The sequence below is a fragment of the Dermacentor andersoni genome, chromosome 3 (assembly GCF_023375885.2).
Source record: "Dermacentor andersoni chromosome 3, qqDerAnde1_hic_scaffold, whole genome shotgun sequence".
Lineage (NCBI taxonomy): Eukaryota > Metazoa > Arthropoda > Arachnida > Ixodida > Ixodidae > Dermacentor > Dermacentor andersoni.
The window spans coordinates 3,778,859-3,804,440 of NC_092816.1; the positions used below are offsets into that span (position 1 = coordinate 3,778,859).

Consider the following 25,582-nt stretch of genomic DNA (forward strand, 5'->3'; position numbering starts at 1 on the left):
GTACTGCTACAGATATGTTATGCTCCTAGACAGTGACTGGTATTAAGTATCAGCGAAGAATCGGTTGACCTTTATGTTTGGATGAGGATGAATGATCTCTAACGAGAATGGGCAATGAAAAAACTTGCATTTATAGAAGAAAAATTACACTTGGCACAAATGGAATTGACATGGCAAGGAAGCTGATTAAGGGCAAACTGACGGCACTCTATCTTTTGGCCAGCGTCGTCCGTGCTTGGTCGGATGTTGCAGGTGCATCTGAAGACGAAGAATTTCCATAAACTCCTTTTTGAGTTACCGGGATGACTCAGCCAATTTGTCCGCGCTGGTGGAATGGTGGCTGAAGCTCTTTTCAGTCTTGACACAGTGCTCTGCAGACTTGATATCTCATGTAAATTCTTCTGCATGCGCTTCTTTGTTCGTGGTGTAAAAGCCTTGCAAATTCAGCTCCAGCCCCTTTCTGTTGGTGTGGATAGGAGCTCCTGTGATGACCAAGGTATGCTTGGCATGGACTCTGTTGGGGCAGAACGGTGACACATGAGATACAGCACAGATTAGCCAAACTCTTGTGTGTTTTCTTTTATGCTCGAACCAATTATACTGAACCATAAACATGAGCAAACATTCATTTCTGCTGCAAACAAATGACATGTATCTCAAGACTAGCAAGACAATACAGCTTATATCAGGCATATTTATTTCTGAACCACATGTTGTTTACCTTGTAGTAGCAGCCAATGTCCACACAATGGCCTTGTTGTAGCAGGCAGCAACTTCTGTTTAGTGTGTGGAGTGTGTTGCTTTATACTGGTGCCATCCTCATTACTGCATGTCTGGAACAGAAATTTTGACTGAATCAGAAATTGAAAAAACCACAATTTTGCAATATGAAATGCAAAAAGGTGTGACATATATATTGTAATGGTTTGCGACTACAGAACACATGCAAATGTACACTGTCTGTTCTAGGGCGCTTAAGCAGCACGTTAAATAAATATTGCTGTTGTCCATAAATTTATGCCTGCCTAACTATACAATGCATGTAAACAGTTTAAGTATTATTAAGATCACAAATGAGAACATTTGTGCGTTTATTTATACACTGGAAGAGATCGCACTGCTGGTTCCACAAGCAAATACATGAAAGTCATGAAGCTATTAGAACTGATGCATTATTTTTCTGCACGCACGTGATTCACTGCTGCACTACTGCAAAAATAAATGCCCTACGGTAAACCAAACTGAACAGCAAGAACATTTGGAACCAACAAGTACGAAATATGAGTGAATTATCACGCTTGCAACTGTTTATTACATTAAATTCTGTACTTTCACATCATTTTACCAAAGGATTATTCGATCTTGTGGACGAAAAAAGTTGCCGGCGGACTCGAAAATAAGTTTTATATGTATATTGTTAAGGCTACCCAGTCACCTATGGCCACGGCTACAATAAGATAAAAAATGAGGCGCGCGTTCCGATATCGCTCTTTCTTTCCCGATTGTGTGTGTATAACTACAACCTCGCAAGTAACGGTTTATTTAGGAAACAGCAACGGAGGATCCCGACTGCCATATGCTGCGCAGGATCTAGTTCGTTAACTTGTCTTCGCCTGTAAGTTAATGAGACGAATATTATATAACGATTCAAGCAGCGGTGTTAAACGACTCACCGTTATTGCCGTTGTCAGCCGCACCAGAATCCAGCTCCCGTTTCGATGCAGACGTGTTCCGAATGGCTCACGACCGATACCCAACTTTCGGGCTTACATGTCCGTTTGCAAACACGTCACTTCACCCCAAGTTAAAGAACGCGTGACATCGAAGCACAATAAACTAGTTTTAGCGAAAAAGAAGCAACCAGTCTGATCGCACGAACGAATGAATCCGTGCCGCCATGCACTCGAAAATACCGGTAAAAATTTTAAATCCAGGCCAGAGGTCACGTGAAAGATCGATGATGCTGAACGCTATTTGCGTTTATAATGACAAAGAAACAATAAACTTACTTACAAAGAATACAATATCAAATTAGCAATGATAATTTCGCCCTCTTTTTCATGTAATAAACGTGCTTCGGTAATTGTAGGAGAAAGCTTGCAAAAAAAAAATTGCGCTGATTACGGCGCCTCCAGCGGAAAATGTTCAAACTAACGTAAGCATCCTGAAGTGATATTACTATGCTGGTTTTGTTAGCAGCAGCGCGTGGTCGATTTTTTTGCCCTCTGTGGCCATTTGTTGGACTTGAGAGTGTGCGGGGCCTGGTGTCCCTTTAAGTGGAGTGGGCCGCAATCGAGTGTACTAGACATTGGTTGAGTGGGCCGAACGACGCTCTCCCGATGACGAGCCGCATGTGGAAAAATAGTGTGAGGGCGCTGCGAGCGAACTGGATTGGGGTGGAGACGCGCTTGGCGGCATATTCGACTTAAAGGGCCCCTTCAACGGTTCGGACAAATTTTGCAGACGCGTAGGATACAGCTAAAGTTAATCATTAGCACCACAATTTGTGTGAAGCGTCTCGTATTAAGAAAGCTATGGACGATTACAAGTTACCCTCCTCCATAGCCATACATTTTCTGCTCAACTCGTTCGCCCAGTGATCGGGTCTAAGCTCCGCCTTTACTCGCTTTGCGTCATGATGGCACGTCGTATCGTCTACTTCCGGTTCTCTAGGAGCGAGCGCGCGAAGCCTCTCCAAACTCTCCGCCAGCTTGCTTGGCAGTCGACCACAGGCGAGAGCTATCGAAGCAGCGTGCGTTGCGAGCACTCTGTCGCAACGCCGAACGTGTCTGGTATTCTGATAACCATAGGCGGGCTGGGCCTTTCGACAGATAGTTGGAGGCATAAACTCAAGCTGATGAAGCAACTTTAGCGTAGACGTGCGTGAGGGTCCTGATCGGTCTGCACGGTCCAGCCACCTGTTGGCGCAGAGCTTAACCAGCTAAACAAAGCGCTAATATTCCTCTGAACAAGTGTAAAACATTTTAAACATTTACAAGAACCCTTACACTCCTGCGAAAAATTTACACCAGCAGCAAAGAATACACTTCGTTACTGCTATTGTGTTTGGTTGAGCTCTGTGCTACAGGTGGCTGCACTGTGCAGATCATTTACGTTTGCGCTTCTGCTCATCCCGTGAAACGGCAAAGTCAAGCTCGCAGGTCCTGTCCCCTCGCTTTCGTTTACCCGAATGCCAGACTCGCGAAACGCTACTGTGGTAGTAAACCTCCGGCGAACGCGCAAATACTTGCGCCGATCGGATAGCGAGAGTCAGATGCGCTGCAGCCACTCCGCTCGACTGCTGCCTTGCAGAGGGACACGATGTCGCAGCTTGACGTATTGCCATTTACTACGCTTGCAGTCCACAACGCAACAAAATCAAATCATAGTGCTTGCAAAAAGACTGAAACCAACTCAGAACGCGGAGCTCTCATCAACATGGAGCACGCTGTAACACAAGCAGACGACGCTTGCTGTGTGCCGGAAGTGCATAAGCGCAGTGAGAAATTGTTCTTGTGCATTCTCTTTCTGTTACTTTCTTTTTGTAGAAACAAATTAACTAACACTCCAACTATTACGAATATCATTTTTCACCATCAAGGTGGAAAAATTATCGACGACGCGCCCTGGGCAGCCAATCGGATAGCTAGTCCTACAAACGTCGATTGCGGGATTTACGTTATATGGGTAGGGGCGGCTGAAAATTCCGCCGAGCAGTGTGCTGCGACCGGTAGCGATGTACATTTTAAAACCTCATAATAAATTGCACGCTTTACGCGAAGCACTTATATGCGCCAATTAACGATCAGAGGGTTCTTAACGATTCATTACGTTTGTACAAAATCGTCAAAATCGTTTCAGGGTCCGTTTAACTTCACTGCGGGTGCTGATATCGATTGCGCGCGTACGCGCTTATAATGGTGCTTTATTTCAACTGCAAACTTATACTCACACCTTTTTGTGCGTGTTTGAGGCATGGGTTGCACAACATGACGTCTTGGCTGCCAAGTGCGTCGTCTGCGAGCGCGCGTTCGTTGCGCGAACGCGGGTGGACGCCCACTTTTTCTTGCGTCTGCGCACGAAATGTTTTTATGCTTTTGCTCGCTTTGGTGCGACTCTTGTCGGCCGGTATCAGTTGTAGTTTTAGCCAGGTGGGCTGCTATTTTTAACACTGTTTTCTAAAAGTAACACGTAATTTTTTGCCACAAAAGCCGCCTACCTGCAACATGAAGCTACGTAAGAAAATTTTTATTAATACCGTGTCATTTTACGCGCGCTTCTTGTTGGTCAATTATTGATCACGGACAATGATCAAAGATAAAATATTAGTTAAATAAACCAGGTTAACCATCCTAACCATTTCAGAACTAACCAAATATAATCTAGTGGTTTTATTCTACAAATATATGACTAAGGAACTACTATTAATCTGCTTCTAACCTTGTGACCTGATAGCTCATAGTCGCAATAGATTTGCACTCAATAATAATTTCCGTCTACCTAAACTGCGAGCTAACTATGGTAAACAGACTGCGGAATTTTCCTCGATATCGCTTTGAAATAGTCTACCACCTATAATCAAAAATGCAAAAAATTTATACCAATTTAAAAGAGAACTAAACTCATTCATAATAAACACTTACTGAAATTGTCCATTCTTTATAATTTTATTTTGCTTTTTTTATATTGTCATGCTGTTAACAAATGTTCTTATTGCTCATATGCTATAAACATGCTTTGATATTACTCTTAGCTGTCATCTGTACTACTGTTGCTTTAAACACTGTATAACATCATAAGTGTCTTCAACAGGAGGTCCCGATACAGTCTTTGACTATGGGACATCTGCATCAGGCCCATGTGAATCAATCGACTTTCATAGAAAAGGAATCAAGGCAATTATTGGACGTTAATATTAATAATAGTGTTGGGGACAAGATATTGCCTATGTACTCAGACTGAATCGGGGAGACCGGGAAATCTTTACCAAAGCAATATCCATGTCTTCTCTGGCGATTTCCTTCAACGTGCTAGCAAACGAAATGAAGTGGAAACATATAGTCTAATCGAATGGTATTTACTATTCAGGTCGTATTCGACTTGAGAATTCACTATTAAAAATTACTGAATAGCCGTTTGCGTTCGAATATAACGAATAACAGCACTTTTGAGGCCTTGAAGGTGAAGGGCCGATGCAAGTGAGGACTCTATTCCGAATGATTGTGCTGGTGGAGAATCGTGGCTGTTGCGCAGAGGTGCACCAGTTCCCGAGAGAATTAACGCACGGCTGCTAATCGGTTCTGGTGAACAAGTTCCTGGCTGTCATTCAACATAAACGCCCCGTTTTGGGCAGCCTGTAAATCTGCAAAGTTGATTCGGGCAAGGGAAAAATTTTTTTTTGACAGTCATGTCTGCAACCCATTAAAACTGGCTGCCCAATATGGTAACACACTTGTTCAACGAACACAGGATATCTACATATATCTGCAGGTGTAAGTGAGGCATACCGTTCCTTTAATTGATCCATTATTGTCCTCATGATAGTGCACCGGATAACTGGAAGCAGCCATTTGTGATACAGCATCTGCTTAGTTGAGCGGACGTACAGTTGGGAGCGGCATTACATTTAGGTATGAAATATAGCAGTCTAGAAAAAGCCGGTGGATGCAACTACGTTCTTTTTTTTTCTCTCTTTTTAAACAAGTTCTGGTGTTTTACGTCTGGCGATAAGGTTATGAAGCACCCTGCTCAGCACCTGGGGCTCTTTAACGTGCACCTAAACAGAAGTACGGGAGCGTTTTTTCATATCGTGACCACCAAATTCCGCGACGGTGTTTGAACCCGTGAGCTCGAGTTTAGCAGCGCTACACCATATCCAGAATGTAGCCACTAATTAGGCTACTGCGCCGCCTTTTTCATTTTTGTTGTAGTTAAGTATGGACTGAACAAAACATTACAGTACGGGCCAAAGACATGGTGCTTCACGCAACTTGTGCCAAGGATCTAAAGAGAGTGGTTCGCCGCAGCTGAATGAAACCAGCGGATATCGTTCGCCGCTGTGTGGCGCTCCTTAGAGAATTTTTTTTATATTCCACTTAATTAATTAAGGCGAATTATGCAGAATTTTTAAAATTCACTTTAGGGCCAAGCACGTTTCCTTACGTTGTAGAGGGGGATTTAGCAACTACCGATGCAATTTTTTATGGAAGCGTAAATGCCGCGCGCTGATCTCTTTGAGCGTTTAAACAAAGCCGGCGAAGTATGAAGCCACGCGACTGCGCTCATCCTAAAGCCCCTTAAACTTCGTAAAGTAGTGCCACGCTTTGAAGAATGCCGCTTCCTCCTCCAGCGCTCTGGCCGAAGCCGACACCGCGTCGCTATTGGCCTAATGGCATCACGTGGCCCCTTGCGCCGGCTTCGTTTGTTTACAGTCGCGCTTCAGTGCCATCTTTGCTCGAGAAGCGGCGCTTGTTGGCGGCATTCCTTCCGTTCCTATTCTGTGTTGTTTTGATCTTGTGAACACCTTGAAGGACGTTTTGTGGCAAGTGCGACGTCGCTTCACGTCATTTTCTGTTACCATGACCTGCTGCGCGTTTGGATGCCAATATAGCTTTAGCAAAGGCAAGAATATGTTCGCGATACCGTCCGGTAAGCGCAACGGGTTAAGAAGAAAGACATGGCTTCACCGAATCGGGAGGGAGAACTTCCGACCAACTTCCTCCGCGCGACTATGTGATGTAAGTTGTGGCTCTCTCAGAGTATTGTATGTGCCAGGCTTGCGTATTGTGCTGCGGGCAATAACGTAGTAGATATTGCACAGTTCACTGTGCATGTTGTCTTTTGTACGCACGCTTTAACATGATTTTTACGCAACGTCTGCTTTGCTTATATGCGCACTACGTGGTCGTGTTAGTCATATTTGGTGCGCTTAATCGTTTTGAACGCCAACCGGCTGGAGTTCGCGGGCACGCGAGGTTGCGTGCGATAACGTGATTACGAAATTTTTAAGATTCAGCGCAGTCCTTTTGATAAAATTTCAGTCTCGATCATGAAAGCGCCTCAGGAGAGCAACTCTCTGCCTTTTGTGGTTACTTAATTACTAGCCTTCTTTAGATAGGCTAGCTTTGTTTGCCACATTTTTTCGTGTTCCTCGTTGGCGGTCGCCCGGTGGATTTGCGATACAGAGGCACCGATGAAAAGCGTGCGTGCTCTCCCGAAACCGTGTTACGCGGTGCGTTCGTCGTCGAGCGACCGCATCATCGCTAATTGAGACGTATGTGCTAATTCGCGTGAGCTTTAAAGTGTGCGAAGCTTAAGATGCGGCGGTGGAGCACTCGCAAAGAAAACGTGCGGTCGCCCGCCCGTTCCCTGGCTGGTTTAGTCGTCGTTCGTGCTTAGTCGTTTGCTCGTTCGTTCGCACGCTTGTTTAGTCGTTTGCTCGCTCGTTTAGTTCGCGCGCTCATATAGTCGTTCGCTTGCTCGTCTATGCCACTATTATAGTTTCTACAGTCACTATGCCTAATTGAGACGCGCTTGCTGTAGGACTCTTGCTGGTGCGTTTATTTACGCTATGAGACAATAAATGGTGCACACGCACTTGTGACTGCAAAGGCAAATCTGTCATGCATCTATGTGAAAATAAACTGTTAACTTGCAACTCGAATGCCGTTTCATGTCATTTTAACCTATGGATAAAACATTTCACTTGCCGCAATTTCGGCCGCGTCATGGCGGGGGGATTCTTTGCGCGATCATGACTTCACTAATAAAGTCATGTCTCGCAAATGTTACTTCGAAGGGAGTGCAAACGTCCTCAATGCATGCACCTCAGTGCAACTCGGTTCGCGACAAGTATGTCACTTAGTAAACGGACGAACCAACGCACGATGAACTGTTATTCGTGATAAGTCATTAACTTGAAAAAATTACTGAAGGCCACAGTGGTCTTGTTTGAGATTGAGTCAAGCATTGTTATCGCGCTCCCGCTTCGCGCACGAATGCTAAAAACTCATTTTATTTTCTTGTGTATGCACAGTCCCGACTCGATGATCGGCAGCGGTATTTCTGTCGGCGTTGATACACGAGAAGCATAATAGCACCAGCGCCCACCTCTGAGGCTTTGCGCGCGCTTAGATTGGCAAGCACGCACGTTGGCGGCACTGCAGCTTGTAATACACTTTCGAACCTCCAGAGCAGTGATCTCCGTCAGCCTTTGTACGTCATAGCTGATACGCGCCGCGAATTCACATGGTAAGGGCGGCGCGGATTCTTTAGGCTGAGGGCTTGCTGGAAGCCAAGAGGTTGTCATTCGATGGTAAACGTGTTATTTACAACCATTCGCAACAAGATCTTGCGACACTCCCTTGACAAATGTTGCGTACCTAATTGTAGGGCACGCGATACATTCGCAGTCGTCAACGCACAGCGTTAACACTCCTTCCGATACTTTTTTAAGAAATGGTAATCAAAAAATGAAACAAAAGCTGTCGTTACCGAATTCGTATAAGCATCCGACTAGAAATTCTATGCTGTACACGAAGTTACGCGGAGCTGGAAAGCCAACGTGAACGCCTAAAGAGCATTGCCTTGCTATGCGTGCATTCACTCTGCGAAAGGTCGTCTGCTGCGCTCGAGCAATGTAGGTGGCGCCACGGTTGAGGAGGGAGCGCGAAAGAGAGGAGAAACGAGGAGGAGTGAAGGCGGAGGAGAAGAGTGGCACTACTTTACGAAGTTTCAGGGGCTTTAGCTCATCCTAGTGCAGCGCTCTCCATCGCGGCTCGCGCGACAAAACCGTGCGCGCGGAGCGTGGCGCAGTGAGCGGCTCGAGGCCTCGGCTTCACAGTGCGTCGGCGCGAGAGGATGCGAGGCTCGACGCATGGCTGAGAGCGCTGCAATACGATGGAGCGCGAGCGCAGTCACGCGCTTTTATTTCATGCTTCGCGGGCGCTCTTTAAACGCCCAAAGAAATCGCCACACGTACGTACGTTGCCACAAAAATTTGGATCGGTCATTTCTGAACCCCCTCTACAGCACAACGAGAGGCACTTGGTCCTAAAGTGAATATTAAGAATGTTGCATAATTCGTCTTAATTAACTAATTAAGGGGTATATAAATATACGCTAAAGAGCGCCACATGGCGGCGAACCATATGCCGTTGGTTTCAGCGGGTAAGCACTTTTTTTAAAATCCATGGCGCAAGTTACGTGGAACACCCTGTATAATGCCCACCTTAAACTGTTTTCGGCGCCCGAGATCCTACCGCAAATAAAAGAAGCCGTGCTAAGAAGACGGAAACGTGAATGGAATGTTCGACTTCAGTTTTTTATTTTTACTTTTTCTACAGAATACTTGCCGTAAATCTGAGTACAGGGCGCCGGACGGGGCAGATATGTTTTATTTGTTTGAACCGGCAAGCAGGAAATTTACATATGTCTTTCCGTCTGCATTTCGCAAGACCTACTGATGGAAAACTATATACGCAGAAATACAAAACACGAGAGATACATTCTGCTTCAAGAAGAAGAAAAGTATTTGTTCTCCAAAGGGAACCGCACAATAACATAGTAGAATGAAAGCCGGCACTACGGCCGATTCAATGCAGGCGCAGTCACCGAGTGGAAATAAAGAAAAATGAAATAAAGAAAAAAAAAGGAATCTATTACTAAGGCATACATACATGTCATATGCGATTATAAACACCGTTTGAACGGTCTGAACGCAAATAGCAGCGCGCGAAGTAGTACGAACGACCCTTCCGAAAAGTACCGCAAGTAGTTCCCAACGGCGCGACCTTGAAGCGGCTCAGTACAGTTCCGCTGTGCATACAGTCCCACTGTAAAATTGAGTGCTATTTACGGACTAAAAATTGCCTTTTTAAGCTTGTGTGTTTACTCTTGGGAAAATGTACAGTGTCACTTAATCTGTTGGAATACTCAAGAAACAAGACTTACACGCGATGATACCTTAGCGAAAAATAAATGGTGTTTCACCTTTAAAAATTCTGTGGGAAACGCTGCTTATTCAATCAAAATTTAAATGTCCTTACTGAGCTCTGTCATTATTTTTTTGTCCGTGATTAACCCTTTTTGGGGCATATAGTGTTTAATTTATGTAGGGCGTTTTCGGCCTTTCGTTGAATATTTAGGATTATTTTTCGGGCGGCCAATTGGAGCCTTTCATTGCAACGCGAGATATCAGACCGCATCACTTCGGTAATGGAGTGGTCTTCATTTCACGACTGAGTGAAGATAGTTTCACCATCCGTACTCAGCGCTAAGGTCTTTAGAACAACACTTGCATTCCGAGAGAATAATCGGACGGTACGAATAAGTGTACGAGTTGTTCAGAAAACATTTGTGTAAATCACACACCGGCCCTTACACGTGAGCCCTATTCGTAATCTGGCTAAACAAAGTGGGAAACCCATTTTATTCTCGGGGTAAATAAAATGAAGAAATAAAATAAACAAACAAATAAATAAATAAATAAATAAATAAATAAATAAGTAAATAAATAAATAAATAAATAATGTAGCATCTCCGCGCTAGCGTACGCGAACATCGCCGAATGCCCCAGGGTTATCTGCCAGAGCGCAGTAAGTGCCAACTTAAAGGAAAGCTGAAGAGTTTTCCAGAAAAATTTGTGAAGAGCTGTACGTAATGGTTCTCAACCCTCCGAATTCGAACATCGCATAGAAATTGAGCGAGAGAAAGCGCTAACAGATTTTATTTAGACGAAAAGTGCAGCATCAGACTCGGGCAGATCGCGCGCCTCGTCTCCGCCTGTGATTGGTCGGGCGCCTCGTGACGTCAACATTGGTGTTCGTCCGGACCGACCGCTGCCGCCACACATGAAGCACGGTGCAAGGTGGTTTGGCGCTGTGGTTTGGTGAGACGTAGTGTACCTGTATATGCTCCCGCAGGGAGCAGAGTTGCGCATAGGTCCGCCGTCGTGATCCAGATCTGCAGCGAAGCCCCTCCTCGCGCGCGCAGGAGCCAAATGCCGCGCGGTGTTCCGCCTTTTTCTCTAGTGGTCGCGAGCTACAAGCGCCAATTGTTCGCAGGCGCTTAGCAAAGGGCACTTCTTAATACAGGCTACGCTCGAATGAGTCATTCGTGCATTTGGAGGGGGTGGGCTTCCAACCAACCGAAACTTTGTATGTACCTATGTAAACACGCATATACAACACACACATGAACGTACAAATAGGGGGTAGGACCGCCTTCGATTCCCCAAATTAATATACTCCCGTGGCTCGAACAGCTCTAAAGTTCGCTCGCAAACGCGCAGTACGTTGCCACAAAAGGTGGTGCAATGATTTTCAGCATGCATATGAAGTTGTCTTATCATTGTCAGAAAGCAAGACATGTTTTAAAGAGTGTTTAAAACTTCACACACGTAAGTGGACACTTAGCGCATTTTGGCTGCCGAAACCAGCCGATTAATGACCGTCGCCAAGAGAGCTATCGTGCCTGCAGTTATGTCAGTGACCGTTAACAGAACGTCATTTATCACTAATCATCGTTCACAACAGCTGCACGTTTTCGATACATGCGGTGCAGACACAGATTTAAGCGCATTTAAAATGTTCACATGCGCACATTTTAAGCAAAGCTTACTTTTAGGATTCATTCATACCGCAGACTAATCAGCTATATAGTAGCAGCAAATCTGCAAGTAGAAAAATATTCAAGATGCAAGGGTTTCTAGATCAAATTTATTTCATACAAGGGAATGCATGAACGGCTGCTGGCAGCAGGCCAAGTGTGCTGGTTCTTGGAACCTTGGGGGCAGAATTCAAAGAAAATGGAAAGGCAACAAGCTATTAAGAGTAACAACAGGTTATTTTTATTGCACTAATCACATCAAGATGGCAAACTTGCAGAGTAATTATTCACACAGTGCAGTCTGTAATCTGACAACACATTTTTGGCACCGTACTGGCACAATACAAGTGCCAGTACGATGTGTTTCGTATCACTTCACCAAGGTCCTTGACTTCACATCGTCGAATACCGTACCTGAAACCCGCAGCTGCTCCTCTCAACGCGCGATCGACGGTCCGCTGATTGCAGTGGCGATGGCACTGACGGAAACGACGAGTTCGCATGAGTCGGCGATGCGCCCGTAAAGTTGGCTTCGCAGCGGGGCGGATCATTTGACGTCATTTTTCGCGCTCGGCCAATAGCTGTGCGAGCGGCGCCGGAAAAGGTATGCGCAACTCTGCTCCCTGCGGGAGCATATACAGGAACACTAGTGAGACGGTAATGGCAAATATCGAGAGGTTGCGTTTCTCTGAGGGGTTCCGCGTTGCTCCCTACATGTATACGTAGCCGGCCTCCCCAAGAAGCAAAATGCGCTGGTGGCAAGCAGTACTTTCGACGCGAACGGAAGCAAAGTGTTAGCATCTCCTCGTGTTAGAAATGTTCTTTGGTGAGTGTGTTTTTTGCAAAGCTGTATTCAGCGATCCAGTGAGTTCGTTTCCGGGCAAACATCTGTATCGTTATGTTCCTGCATGACTCCTCGTGGAACGTAAGCAGGGGTGCGATCGTCGGCATATGTGCGCTGCCCCAAAGCGGTCGGCAATCTACACAGACGGTTTACATGCGGGAAAAGTTTTCCGGCTCTTGTAGCACGTGTAGTGGCCTTCATCAGCGTGCCATCCGCACGCTACTCGTAACCGGAGCCGTAAAGGCGGCGAATTCCGTAGGCTACGTGAGACAGCCGGTTTCTCTCTGTGCACGAGGGGGAGCACAGTGTCCTGGCGTGCGCCGGCTTTCAAACACATGAAAACTTTACACATGCACTGCATTATGGTAGCTGCATGTTGGATGTTTCACAACACACGTGCGAATAGAAAATTAAGGGCGGTTTGCGACGAAACCTGCGTCTAGGGTGGGAGATGAACATGTACCTTCCGTTCAGCGTGCTAACATGAAGGAGCTAGCAATAAATCAAAATACTGGTTTGGACAAGTTCATGTATTCATAAGGTCTTCCAAGACCAGTTACCATCCGTCCGCCCGCACCCATCCCGCCTTTGTGCGTTCGTTGCCCCGACCTTTTCGCGCTATGTGTAGAAAGCCTGCTAACAGAATGTCGTACTCTCACTCATTCACGCATTATTGATAAACTCTGGTAGTAATCGTCGTCACGGAAGTGGTTAGAGCACAGCACTGTTCTTCTTGAGCGCTTGAAATTCTTTCGATTCCCAGCAGCCTCCCACTTAGCTGCAAGCTTCTTGTCTTGCGGGAAGTAATGGGTCATCGTCGCGGCCGTTGGTGTTCGTGCAACCGTAGGCTGCACAGAACGCCGGCATGATCGGCCCACCACTTCAATTGATGCTGCGCACGTCAATTACCACTCTACATACACACAAACAAAGGAAGGCAGGCTCGAGCGAGGCAGATTATGACGACACGCATGTAGAAACAAGCGCGGTCAGGCACGGTCGCGAAGGAGCGGAACACCAGTGCTGACGTCACTGCGCCACGGTTTCCGGTCTCCGCTCGCATCGTCAGCGTCAGCAGCAGCGCGCGGCGCTTGACGAGGGGCGGAGCGACAGCGCAATTTTAACCGCCGATTACGTCGTTCCTGACTGAAAAATCCCGCTCAAAATTTTACGTGCATGGTTTATAAGGTTTGCACATCCGTATATGAGCGTCTTATTGAATTCGATAGACGCTTCAGCTTCCATTTAATAAATTTGAGTGTTTATTGTAAGGCTCTAGGCGAAGCCATTATGCCCGAACGGCTGATGTGGCCTCAGTCACCCTTCCCGTTCTCCATTACGACGTAGCTGTATAACTAAGCAGTTACAGTCGCCAGTGGTCAAATCATATTTGTGGCGCCTATTTCTGATGAACACTTTGGGGCCAGGCTTCACAACTATTCGCGACGATTCGCAAACAGCACTACGCGTGCGGAAACCCTTGCAAGGACACGAGTGCGCCCTCGCTGCGCTGGTCGCGACTCGAAAGCATGCTTTCTTTGCTTTCACCCCCCCCCCCCCCCCCCGCCACCCCTGCATAAAATTTTGTTCGCACCGCTTTTTCTTCTTTCCAGGCTTGAAATAAGGCTCTAGGATGTAATTTCAGTGCGACAGAAAATAAATAGGAGCCAAAACAAATGCGCTATACCGAAATTTTGTTAGCCCGCTCATATTAACGCGTGGCATCGTCTGCTACGCTGCGACGGTAAAGGGGGCGCCACCATCAAGGGGCAGGAGCGCACGAGGAAAAACTAGCGCGAAGTGGCCGAGGGTGACGGGAATGGCGCTACATTTAATCATTGGGAACCGAATCGTTGGCTCCCGCTTTTGCCTTGTTATCGTTTTGCTCATCGTCATGAATTTCCATCTCCCGCCTTCGCCACGTTTTCCCTTAACCATTGAGTGGTTTTAGTGGCACCTACGGGAACGCCCAAAATTGCCTTTGAATTGCGCGCTACGGTGACGTTCAGTGGGCGGAGCGTTGCGGCCACGCCCCGCTCCGCCACAGCCTTCGTAGTGCATGTCATTAAAGGAGGAGCGCAATAACCACGAACGTGATCTTTACTGAATTACTTTTTGCGCCAATGTGCCACTGAAATAGCCTATTTCAAGTTGAAATGCATTACTTGGAAAAAAAGTGGTTTAGAGCTCTTTGAGTGGAGGGAATAGGCAAACAAGGCTTCGCTTTAAAACGAACAACAAAAAAGTGCGTTTCGTCACTCGTACACCGGAACCTTTGTTTTCATAGGTGCGTACATTATTCCAAGTGTCATTAACAGTTTGGCTGATGTGCAATGCAGCAGCGCCGAAGCCGAACGCAGTGCGGTCCCGGCGAGCGCGGTTCGCCGAGGACGACGGAGCCACGGCGTGCAGCAGCTTCGCCGCCTACGACCTGCGGACAGTCGACGTGGGCCTTTTCCGGCAACAAGTCGGTGCGACTTGCCTCGGTGAAATATGCCCGAATTTCCCAGGCTGTTTTTAATGACCTTACTATAGTAACATGCCGACTAGTGCCCCAAACATTGGAATCTGTTTCAGATATTAGCAGGAATGAATGAAATCGGGGGACGTGCCAAAATCACGATTTAATTATGAGGCACGCTGTAGTGGGGGACTGCGGATTAATTTTTATCACCAGGGGATCTTTAAAGTGCCCCCAATGCGTGGGACACGGGCGTTCTTACATTTCTCCCCCATCAAATGCTGCAGGGATTTGATTCCGCGACGTCGTGCTCCTGTCAGCGCATAGCCGCTAAGCCACCACGACGGGTACAGACTTCGGAGAGTGTATATAGCTCAGCGGGCACGCGGAGACAGCAGCGGAGCGCAGCACGAAAGGTAGAGCTTCAGAGTATGCGCTATAGCTAAGCGATATCTCGCTCGGTCGAGCACAGAGCAGAGTAAGGTGCCGGAATGGGTCTTTCCCTCGCCGCCACTCCGGGCAGGGTTCTTTGCAGGGGTACTCGCCGGCTCGATTGCTTTTACCCGCCGCCATTGAGGATCTCACTTCGCAAGGTGGTGCGAGAAAGGAGCTGCAGCATCGCTCCCTTTTTCAGGGAAATGAGTGGCTACTGCTGTGCCCATGTGCACGAAAAATTCCAGAAATGCTTGGAAACCGTTTTCTGACAGAGCCCAAGAGAAAGCTGCAGTAGATAGTGAAAGTTAGGCCTTGCCAACATACTGTCAAAGCGTAAATAAGAGCGTGAAGTGGAGGCCGATGTTTATGATGACTCTGAAATGTTATTCGTCGAAGAACTTGACAGAAGTAAACGCAACCTCCTATTCTACATCGGCGGGTTTCTTTTAAAAGGGATGCTTCCAGCTGTTGCAGGATGTGAGCGTGCAACACTGCCTTGTTAGGCTCAGGTGAGAGCGAGACGTGGATCTGACTCTTCTTACAGAATAGGGACATGAAGGCGGCAACCTTACATATTGAAGTGGAAATGTTTTGCTGACGCTGAAATCATGCGAAGAATAGTTCGCGGTCATAAGTAGGACTGAGAGCTTGCTTCACTTGAAGTCCGTTTGGAGGCAGTGAGGCTGTGACGGAGTATTTGAGGAAAATGGTGTGCCCTTGCATGAAAGCCTTCCACGAGTACAGCGAGTCTGCAGGGAAGCTCATGATCTCGAGTTGCCCAAGGCTGAGGCTTCTCATACCTTGGCGCCACGTTGGTGCGAATGGCGTAAACGAACATGGAATCGAAACATGTGCCGGGGACGTCCAGTGACGGAAAGAAACTGGACTAGGGCCCTATAACGTAAAACTATTGCAATTTGTCTTTATTCCATTCTCCCGACGTCAAATTTGCGTAACTGCCAACGTAAGCATCGGGCGGTCGCCTGCAGGGTTGTCTGAACAGACCAATCAAACGCTCTCGTCGTTCTTAGGAGGTCATTTTTGTTTGCTTGAAAAACGAATAACATTGCCTACACTGAGCAGCTTGTCTTATCTAATTGGTTGACAAGAGGCGAGGAGCACGCTCAGGTGGAGAGGGAGGGATTCGATGGGGCCGAGCCACTGCACTGAAAATCGATAACCGTATGAAGAGGAAGGTGCCGGCGTCCGCGATTGGTCCGCTATCCCTTACTTAGCTTGCGGTGGTCGGTGGAAAACCGCGGCGGCATGCAACGGAAGCTTAAGAATGACGCTATAACGGATCTTCAGCAAAGAAGAGTTGGCAGAACGAGGTTGCAAACGTGCCGAAAGGGCTCGAAAACGTTACACGGCAACGCAAAAAGCTTTAATACACCAAAATAAACCCATGCTCTCTAGGCGCGTTTTCGATGTGAGAGCGCCGACTAACCGCGGTGCGCAAGTGATACTTTGAAAATTATGTCGCCATGGGTCTGGCTCCCCAGTCTTTCTCCACGTTTCAAGGCAACGCATTTGAAGCAAAGAACGAGGCCTGTGGCAGCAGAACCCAACGCGTTATACTTCGCACGTGCCTCCCTGTCTTTGAAGGCAGGCGCCACTCAGCCACTAATCGTTAGCACGTACCAAACACGAATAGTGCGGCAATAATGCTGCCCTATTCCTACCCAAAAGACACTGCGCACAAGGCCCCGGCGAGTGGGAGGGGCGGCTTTACAGGAGGTTGGCTTGCCGAGGCTAGTAGAATCACGTGAAGCGCCCTGCTATTCTTTTTTTTCCTTCCTCCATGGTCCGCACCCTGCACGCAGCGGCGGCGAGGGAGGTGCCATTCAGGCACCTGATGATGATGGGGGTGATTTAATGGCATCCCGTTTGAAACAGGGTGGTGGAAGATAGTCATCTAGCCTGCTTGATTTGTTCAGATATGCCATAGATGTTTTTTATCTAGCATATTTGTGTACATATCTTCTTAATCTTTCTCCCCCTTCAATGTCTACCTTGTACCGCTAGCTCTAATAGATCCGGTCCTATCAATCTCTTCCCTGCTTTTTTTTTCTTCACCGATACTCTAACCGTCTCTTGCTCATCTTGACTGCTGATCGGTTGATGCTTCCGTCTACACGACGTCCAAGCGCTTCTTGCAGGTGTGCGTCACCTGCGGTTCCCTCTCCATGGGTGAATCGCTTCGCATTCATTAGGACGTGCTGATTGATCTCCGGATGTTTGCTGTAGCATACACATGCCTAAGGTATTTTCGAATATTTGCTCTGGTATGTTTTTGTCCTTAGACAACCGGCTTGAGCCTCAAATTGTGTTACTGTACGGATTTTCTCTTCTAATTTCTTTTCACTGTAAATCTCCATGGTCCTTTTTGTATCCATTCTTTGCATCCAATTAACTTCCTATGTTTCTCTCACTTTCTGTCTGATGACTCCTGGTTGTCCTGGCACTGGAATGGATGGATGAATGTATGGATGGTTGTTATGAGCGTCCCTTTTGGAACGGGGTGGTGGGTTGCGCCACCAAGCTTTTGTTATTTAATTGCCTATTGTCGTACCTACGTTAAAAAGAAAAGAAGAGGAAGAAAAGAAACTCATGATGAATTCTTATAACCAAACTTATGAACCCCTAATCTTAGAGCACAGCCAAGACTACCTAGTGGCAGAGTCCTTTGCTGCGCCACCTGTCGAACAGTGTTGGCGTTACTCGGTACGCTGGCTTCAGGTTCTCGATCGTGAACTTCAAATCGATGCCAAGCGGCCTCGTTGCTGAAACCTCTCGCAAGAATACAGGTGTCCCCTTCGGTGGTGAAACACCTCCAATGCTGCTTAGCCTGCAGGCGAGCCAGCGCCGCGTATAAGACGGCAGCGACGACATGCCGAACTTCGGGAAAACGCCGGTCCGCTGCTCCGTTGGCGAGACGAGGCCCCGTAAACACGCTGCCCGCCCCACAGTACCGCGCGTGCGCTGTCGCGTCTCCGCTCGCCCGCTGGCCCGTAAACGTGCTGAGGTATAACTCTCTATTAGCATATCTGTAATATATAAAGCATTCTTTCCATTGATTAAGAAACGTTTTTGAGAAATGTACTGTCTAGTAAGCAGCTGAAATTGTTCTTGTTTTACATACCCTGGGTTTCCTCCGGAATAAAAAAGTATCAGTCAATTAAATACCCTTACGCGATTTGAATGCGAAAGCATTAGGACTTGTCTAAGTAATCACCTTAAATTAAAGCTCCTCCTTATCCACCTTGCTCGAATTTGTACCAATCTTAGTCGACCATAATCCAATTTAATCCACCTTGTTCTAATCTGTACCGACCTTATTCCACTTTAACCCACCTTAATCCAATTTTGGCAGTGGGCCACGGCCTCCGTCCGATGCAGCGGCTGTTCAGCGAGGAATGTCGTAGTGCGAGCCGCAGTAGGTCCAGCGCCCGGAACGTGATATCATTACTTGGTCTCGCGCGTTTTCTTGCCATCCGATGTTAACGCCGCAAGCTTGCCGGATTTCCCGCTTCATAGGGCATATAAGGCTTTCGCCTTAATAAATATTGGGGCTGTGATCAAATTCCTGAGAAAAAGAAATTTATAAGCTGTAGACTTAAAATTTTTTCGAGACATCTCTATCTTTTAGATGCATCTTTAACCATAATATAAAAACATTGCATCTTGGAATCTACGTGAAGTGAACGAAGCTTTCGCGAAGCAGATAATGAAATTGCAGTTGTGAAATCAAATTTTTGCTTTCATCAAGTGCTATAAATTTTCATATTTCATTCCCGCGTCTCTGGAATAAGGCAACTGTCGCGCGCGCATGGGCTCATGCACCTGTGCTACGCAGTGGGACAACTCTTACATTGGCTTGTATTTCTTCCTTTGTTCTTATTTATTTTAAAAGTGCTTCCATTTTCTTGGCCAATCTACCCTTGTAAGTATGTGCAATAGCATGGAAATAACCATCATAATCAATAGGCTGCGATCATCTCGAAGAGCCCGTTTGCGTTGGCACAATAGATGTATGCGTGCGATTGAGGCCTAATAGAAAATCGCCTTGTGGGCTGAGGGTTCGAAATTCGATCCCAGCTTCGGGCGTGTATTTCAATTTTGAGCTATTCGATAAAATAGCATACACGGTCCGAGAGGGTCGGCAAAGAATGCGTCGCTTTACAACCAACGAGTTCCCCGGAAGCGCATTTACATTCGCACGCACGTACAGCCGCTTGACTGCAGCGCCCCTGCGCGTCGCCTACGGGAAGTGCTCATATAGGTACATTTCGTCCTAGAGGTGCCTAGGTCGCGCGGAACGTACCTAGCTTCGTTGAGCTCCCTAGTCCCCATCCCCAGAGAAACATAGTAGACGTCGCCTCATGGCCCAGGCAACGCCTAGGCAGTGTTTCGGAATCAAACGAGGCGATGCGCGCTGAAACAACTTGTTTATCTAAATAGAGTCGTGTGTGCGACGTGTTTGGTGAGCGCAAACAGCACGGCGACGAACTAAGCGATAATAGGTGGAATAACGTGTTTATGTAAATCGACTTGTGTGTGTGTGACGCGTCTTTGACGCCTAGCATTGTTTGGGATCAAACGAAGCAATACAAGGTGGAACAACGTGTTTGTGTCAATCGACTTGTGTGTGTGACGCATTGTTGAGCCCAAACAGCAGGACGACGACCACGTTAAAGACAATACTTTTCTACTGCGGCCCTGCGACCCGATTGTTGGGTTTTAAACGGGTGCTGGACGGAAGTTAACTAGAGAAGCACGCGATTGTGTAACGATCAGTGTGCACAACCGTCGTCGTGCGTATGTTTCTGTCATGTGGTGAATGTTAAAACGACGATGGCATTTGTACTCCGGCGATGAAGTGTTCAAACATCTTTGGTGAAAGTACTGGGTGACAATATACCTGTCCAAACAAGAAAACTGGAGAAAGTGGAGAGACAGAGAGAGATTGGTGGACATAGAAAAGGAAAGCCTGCTGACCACACTGTCTAGCGCGTGGATGACACTTGCGTATTGGTCAGCAGTGTGGTGAAAAACGAAGCAACCATTGGTGACCTACAGTAAAAGCTAGATATTCTTGAAGAGAAAACTAAATAATTGGACGAATTAAAATTTATTTATTTCAAATACTCTCAAGGCCAGATGGCTTTACAGAGCAAAGTGGGAGAGAAAAAGATACATTTATAATTTGTTCAATAAAAGGCAATGTAAACAGCAAATTTGAATTTGGCAGAGCCTGGAATAAGAGCGATGGTGGCAGGAAGGTGGCTCCAGTCAATAATCGCAGCCTTTATCAAGTCTTGTAGTGTTGCGGCATGACATGGCTCTCTAGAATCAAGGCTTCATGAAGTAAAGAATAGACTGCGACGTGACAACCTATTTCTGCATGTTATCCCAGACTTATGTTAATTATGGGGGAAGCATGTGTTGAGTCTGTCAAGATGTTACAGGGAACCTATATGGGTTTTCTTTGCAGAAGTTTGCTACAATCGGGTGAATGATTCATTTCACCTTTCCTGTTTACTTCACTCCCACTTGCAGGTTTCCACGTGATGATTTCGTCATTACTGTTCAGATGAAGTAGTTCGTTTGCTTCCATATCAACAGCATAAACAAAATGGAGCCATAGAAAACAAGGAAAGAGGGAATTTTTAGGTGCCGAAAAGGTAATATAGGTACGAACATCAAAAGAGGCACTTATAGGCATGATAAATGCAAAAAATAATTGTTTACATACCAATAGTTTGTTCTTATAACGTGTGTACAATAAGGGTGCCGAGAAAATATAGGCATTTTGTCTGAGGTTCCCCTCAAGTTATGAAACCGTTTTCAACCATTACAGCTGAATAGAAAAAGCACGGGGTCCTGATGGATGAACCCCTGAATACGTTCTCCTTGCTGCAATGTATCATTTAAGGGAAATTTCGAGACACTTGCATTTTAAAGATAAATACACAATCATTAAACGGTGCAGGCGGTCACAATAACAGTTTTCATTGACAGTTAGTTGGCCTTAGGATATGAAACTTTGTGGTGCATGCATGCATTCAGTTCGTATCTTCAGTAAAATGGCTTATTCTTCATTGCTCTTTCGAACATGTCTACCTGGGCGTACTTGGCATAGTGTCATATGACATCAACTCAGCAGTGCCATGATGGCACACCATTAAGTGGTAGCTTTGCGACAGCGTGATGCTCAGCTGTCTCGGAGAGGCAACATCGCCTATTGATCTGTACAATGAGCCGAACACACATACTGAACAGCACAGTCCTATTTATGCCCGTGGGCCGCAGTTGTGCTGTGCTAATGTGCAAATACGGTGTTAGAAATGTTGAAACATATTCTTGAAACCAGCTCCCTTTTTCACAATAAGTTAGGAAAGGATTTCTCAATATTACAGTGCAGAGCATGAACACTTTGTTAGGAGCTGGCTTCTGCTTATTTATGAATTATGTGGAAGAGGCTCATAACCTCTTGCGAACTGCTCTGCACATCACTCGTGCTTCTTCATAAGTATCATGGTGCTGGAAAAAACAGCATAAGGTGGATGCTGCAGATAAATGTGTTTTGCAGAGCCTAAATGTAGAGTATCAATAGGTATCTAAATTGCATTTCTTTCTTCACGTTTAGTCCAGTTCTCTTAAACTGAAGAATGAGTGTATCTGAAATATACCCATAGAACTGCAACAGTTCAATCTGAGTACAAATATTAAATGTGTTACTTGGGAGTTGCAATGCTTTGCTCACGTTAGATGGAAGCTGAAGGACTGTATCAAGAAATGGCTGTAAGTTCAACTGCTCTGCGCATAATATTTCAGATACTGCACAAAATGTAACCTAAAACAAAGGAAAATAACTTTTTATAGAATAACGAAGAACAGCCACAATGGATCTCGCTGGCATCATTATTATATATCACTGGTGTGGCACTTGAACATACTGTGGGAACAACCGTGGCTCAGAAGGATGCATTGTAATCATGCGACTACGCTCACTGGCATTTGAGCTGTTCCTTGCAACTATGGGAACTGCTAGCCAGATGCTTATTCCATTATTCAAAATCCTTGGCTTCGTGGATGGTAAGGCAGCCAGCAGAGAGACATTTAAAGCACTGAGTTTACGGTGTTTAAGCGTGGCTAAACACAATAGAGTGTTTTAGTTTGGCGTTCTTACGCTCCGCTCAGCTGCTGAGCGGAAAATGCGCCCTCCACAACACGGCCCGCTTACGAGCTGCGCAAGCGGAGCGTCGCTGCCGTCTTTCGCTAGCGAGGGTGGTCGATGCGCGCGCCTCCTCTCTTGTGCGCGCCTCGCTGGCCTTGCTCTTTCCAAGGTGTGTGCCTCCGGTGACACGACCAGGCCGTGCACTTCGACCACACGTCTGCGCAGCGCAAGCCACAAAAGCGATTTAGTATAGACCAAGATTTATGTTTGCTAGGAAGTGGCAAGTGCTGACCCATTTGAAAACCCTGTAGCGTAACAGGATGTGGTGCGCACTGTGCAGCGCGTTGGTGCCAAATAGGATTGGATTGCATGCGGAATGCGAGTTCGCTGGCTATCATGTGGTGTTGCCCAAGACGGCGCTTTATATTCCACTGGATAATATGGACCGGTAACGCACTACAAGCACATGTCTAGATACTTCATGGACAACACACACACACACACACACACACACACACACACACACACACACACACACACACACACACACACACACACACACACACACACACACACACACACGCACATATATATATATATATATATATATATATATATATATATATATATATATATATATATATATTCGTTTTACTTTATAAAAGTGATCAATGGGCGCTTTGATGATTTCAGTACTTTGAATTCTGCCAGAGGGCGCTGCAACTACGAAAGACTTTTCGTGGCGGTTTTTGTGGCGGATGGACGTGCTTTTCGGGGATCCGCGGCGACGACGAAATCATGTTTTTGTGCATGCTTTGAGCTTGCTTGTTTTTTATTTGCTGGTTTTTTGCATTTAAATAGTAATTGGGGGGTTTTCCTTTTCTTCCCCTTTTTTTGTCTCTCGTATTTCGGGTGCGCGGGTGTGCTTCGTGTAAATTTGTTTTGCAGGATGATTAGAGCGTCCTTTCGTGCCACGTGTTCCAACACGTGCAGCCGGGTGGGACGTTAAGTGTTTGTAGTCTTTAACTAGTAGCTTGGAAGTGGCAAGACAAATAGCTATTAGCGGTTTTACTGTGCGTGTTTGGTAGAAAAGTGAGAGCGTGGCCGCGTGGTTGAGCGCGTGCGAGAGCGTGTCATACCTTCGGTCTCCGCGGCATTGTTTATTTTTGAAACAGTGGTGACAGTTGCTTTGCGGCATTTTGAGGATTTGGATCCTGTGCGTATCGTTTTTTTCTAAAATGCACGTGCTCTGCATTGAAATAGTATTATAGTATTTGCAAAAGCCGGTAAAGCAGGCAGTACGGGGGGGTCCCTCAAGGCAGGTGAGGAAACGGGTGAGAATGGAGAGGGCGTCGAAACAACCGGCACACAATGTGATGTCGATACTAGGCTGCAGAGAATGGAGGCTTTCCAGGAAGAGCTTCTCAAACAGGTGCAAGAGCTCAAAAATGAGCTAAACAGTGAGCGTCAGGCACGGAAGGTAGTTGAAAAAAGGCTTGAAGCAGCCGAGAAAAAGCTGAACAGGGCCGCCATTGTGAACGACAACGTGCGTGACATTGGAACGCAGACCCCCGACGCGACACGCGAGGCAGGGTCAAAGAAATACGCCGAACGCAGGCAGGGTGATGAAGGGTTAGCTGGAAAGAGCAGCACCTACCTTGAGGCCGCTACGCGGAAAAAGCAGGGGCCCAGGGGACAATCCCCCTTGTCGAGTCCGAATCACGCGGAAAATGACAAAGGGAAGCAGGGAGAGGTAGGAGAAAGTGAAATGGTCATTATCGCTGGCGATTCAAACCTGGCTGGGTGCTCAAAAGCAATTGTGGAGAGGGTGAAAGACGACAGAAGAGTGGCGGTAGGGACATTTCCAGGGCGCACACTTGGTTCTATCATGGAGCGAGCAAAAGAAAAGCTCGCGGAAAATGCCCACGTGCGCAACCTCGTCATAGTAGCAGGTGGGCTAAATGACGTCCTAAACAGGAAAGGGCCAGGACTAGCCCAGCGCTTGGCGAAGGGGGTGGACGACTTGCGTGAGCTATCCCCTCAGGTGCAGACCGTGGTGTGCACGGTACCGGAGGTGCCTGTGCGTGACAGTCACGTACAAAGAGCCGTAGTGGCTGCTAATGAGGCTATCTGGAAAATTACCCGAGAGAAAGGCTTCGAGGTTGTCGAAGTAAACAGGGAAGTGAGAAGTTGTGGTGGTTTTAAACGAGACGGGATCCACTTCAATTACAGGTTAGCACGAGAAGTGGGTTGGCGACTTGGTGGTCGCGCTGTTGCTTTTTTAGGGGGCCTGCAGGCGCTGAGGAGGTCAGAGTAGATAGTAGTGAAGAAGGTCCCTTAGGGGAACATCAGAAGAGCATCGCCGTCGATAATAGAAAAAGGAGGAAAACAAGAAAAAGAGCTCGCCATGCAATAGGCTACATGAACATGCAGGGCGGCAGAAGAAAGGAAAAGTGGGCAGAGATTGAGGAGCAGTTACACAGAGAACAAATAGGGGTGTATGCGGTTACAGAAACGCACCTTAGAGACTCAGAAGAGCCGCCAGTTATTCAGAATTATGTTTGGGAAGGGTGCAACAGAACTAAGTCGGAAAGAAAGGGAGGGGGAGTCGGAACGCTCATCCATCAGGGAGCCAAATGGCAAAGAGTAAATTCACAATGTCAAGAGCTTCTTTGGTTATCAGGTACAATGAGTGGGAAAGAAACTTGGCTGGGTGTTACGTATTTGTGGACCGGAAAAAATTGCACAGAGAAGAATAAAGAGTTAGTGGAATGCATAAGCGCTGATATTAAGGGTTTCGGGAGTGGTGCTGAAATTGTCCTATTAGGTGACATGAATGCCCACATACAGGATTTAGATGGCTATACCGACAATAACGGGAAGTCAATGCTGGACCTTTGTGAGCAACATAACCTCGTGATCGTGAATACAGGGCCTAAGTGTGAAGGACAGGTCACGTGGGCAGTGGGAAACCGGCAATCAGCCATTGATTACTGTCTGATGACAGAAGGAATTCATGATAAGTTGAGAGAAATGGTCATCGATGAGGAAGGGT

General features: G+C 46.6%; 1 long non-coding RNA gene across 1 annotated transcript; it reads right to left on the minus strand.

Moving 5' to 3' along the window:
• Positions 1-306: 306 nt before the first annotated feature.
• Positions 307-2,109, minus strand: LOC129387966 (uncharacterized). The gene is made up of 3 exons (XR_008615110.2): positions 1,674-2,109; positions 722-833; positions 307-514 (listed from the first exon to the last, which is right to left on the minus strand). It is a non-coding gene; the product is annotated as an uncharacterized lncRNA (long non-coding RNA).
• Positions 2,110-25,582: the final 23,473 nt, after the last annotated feature.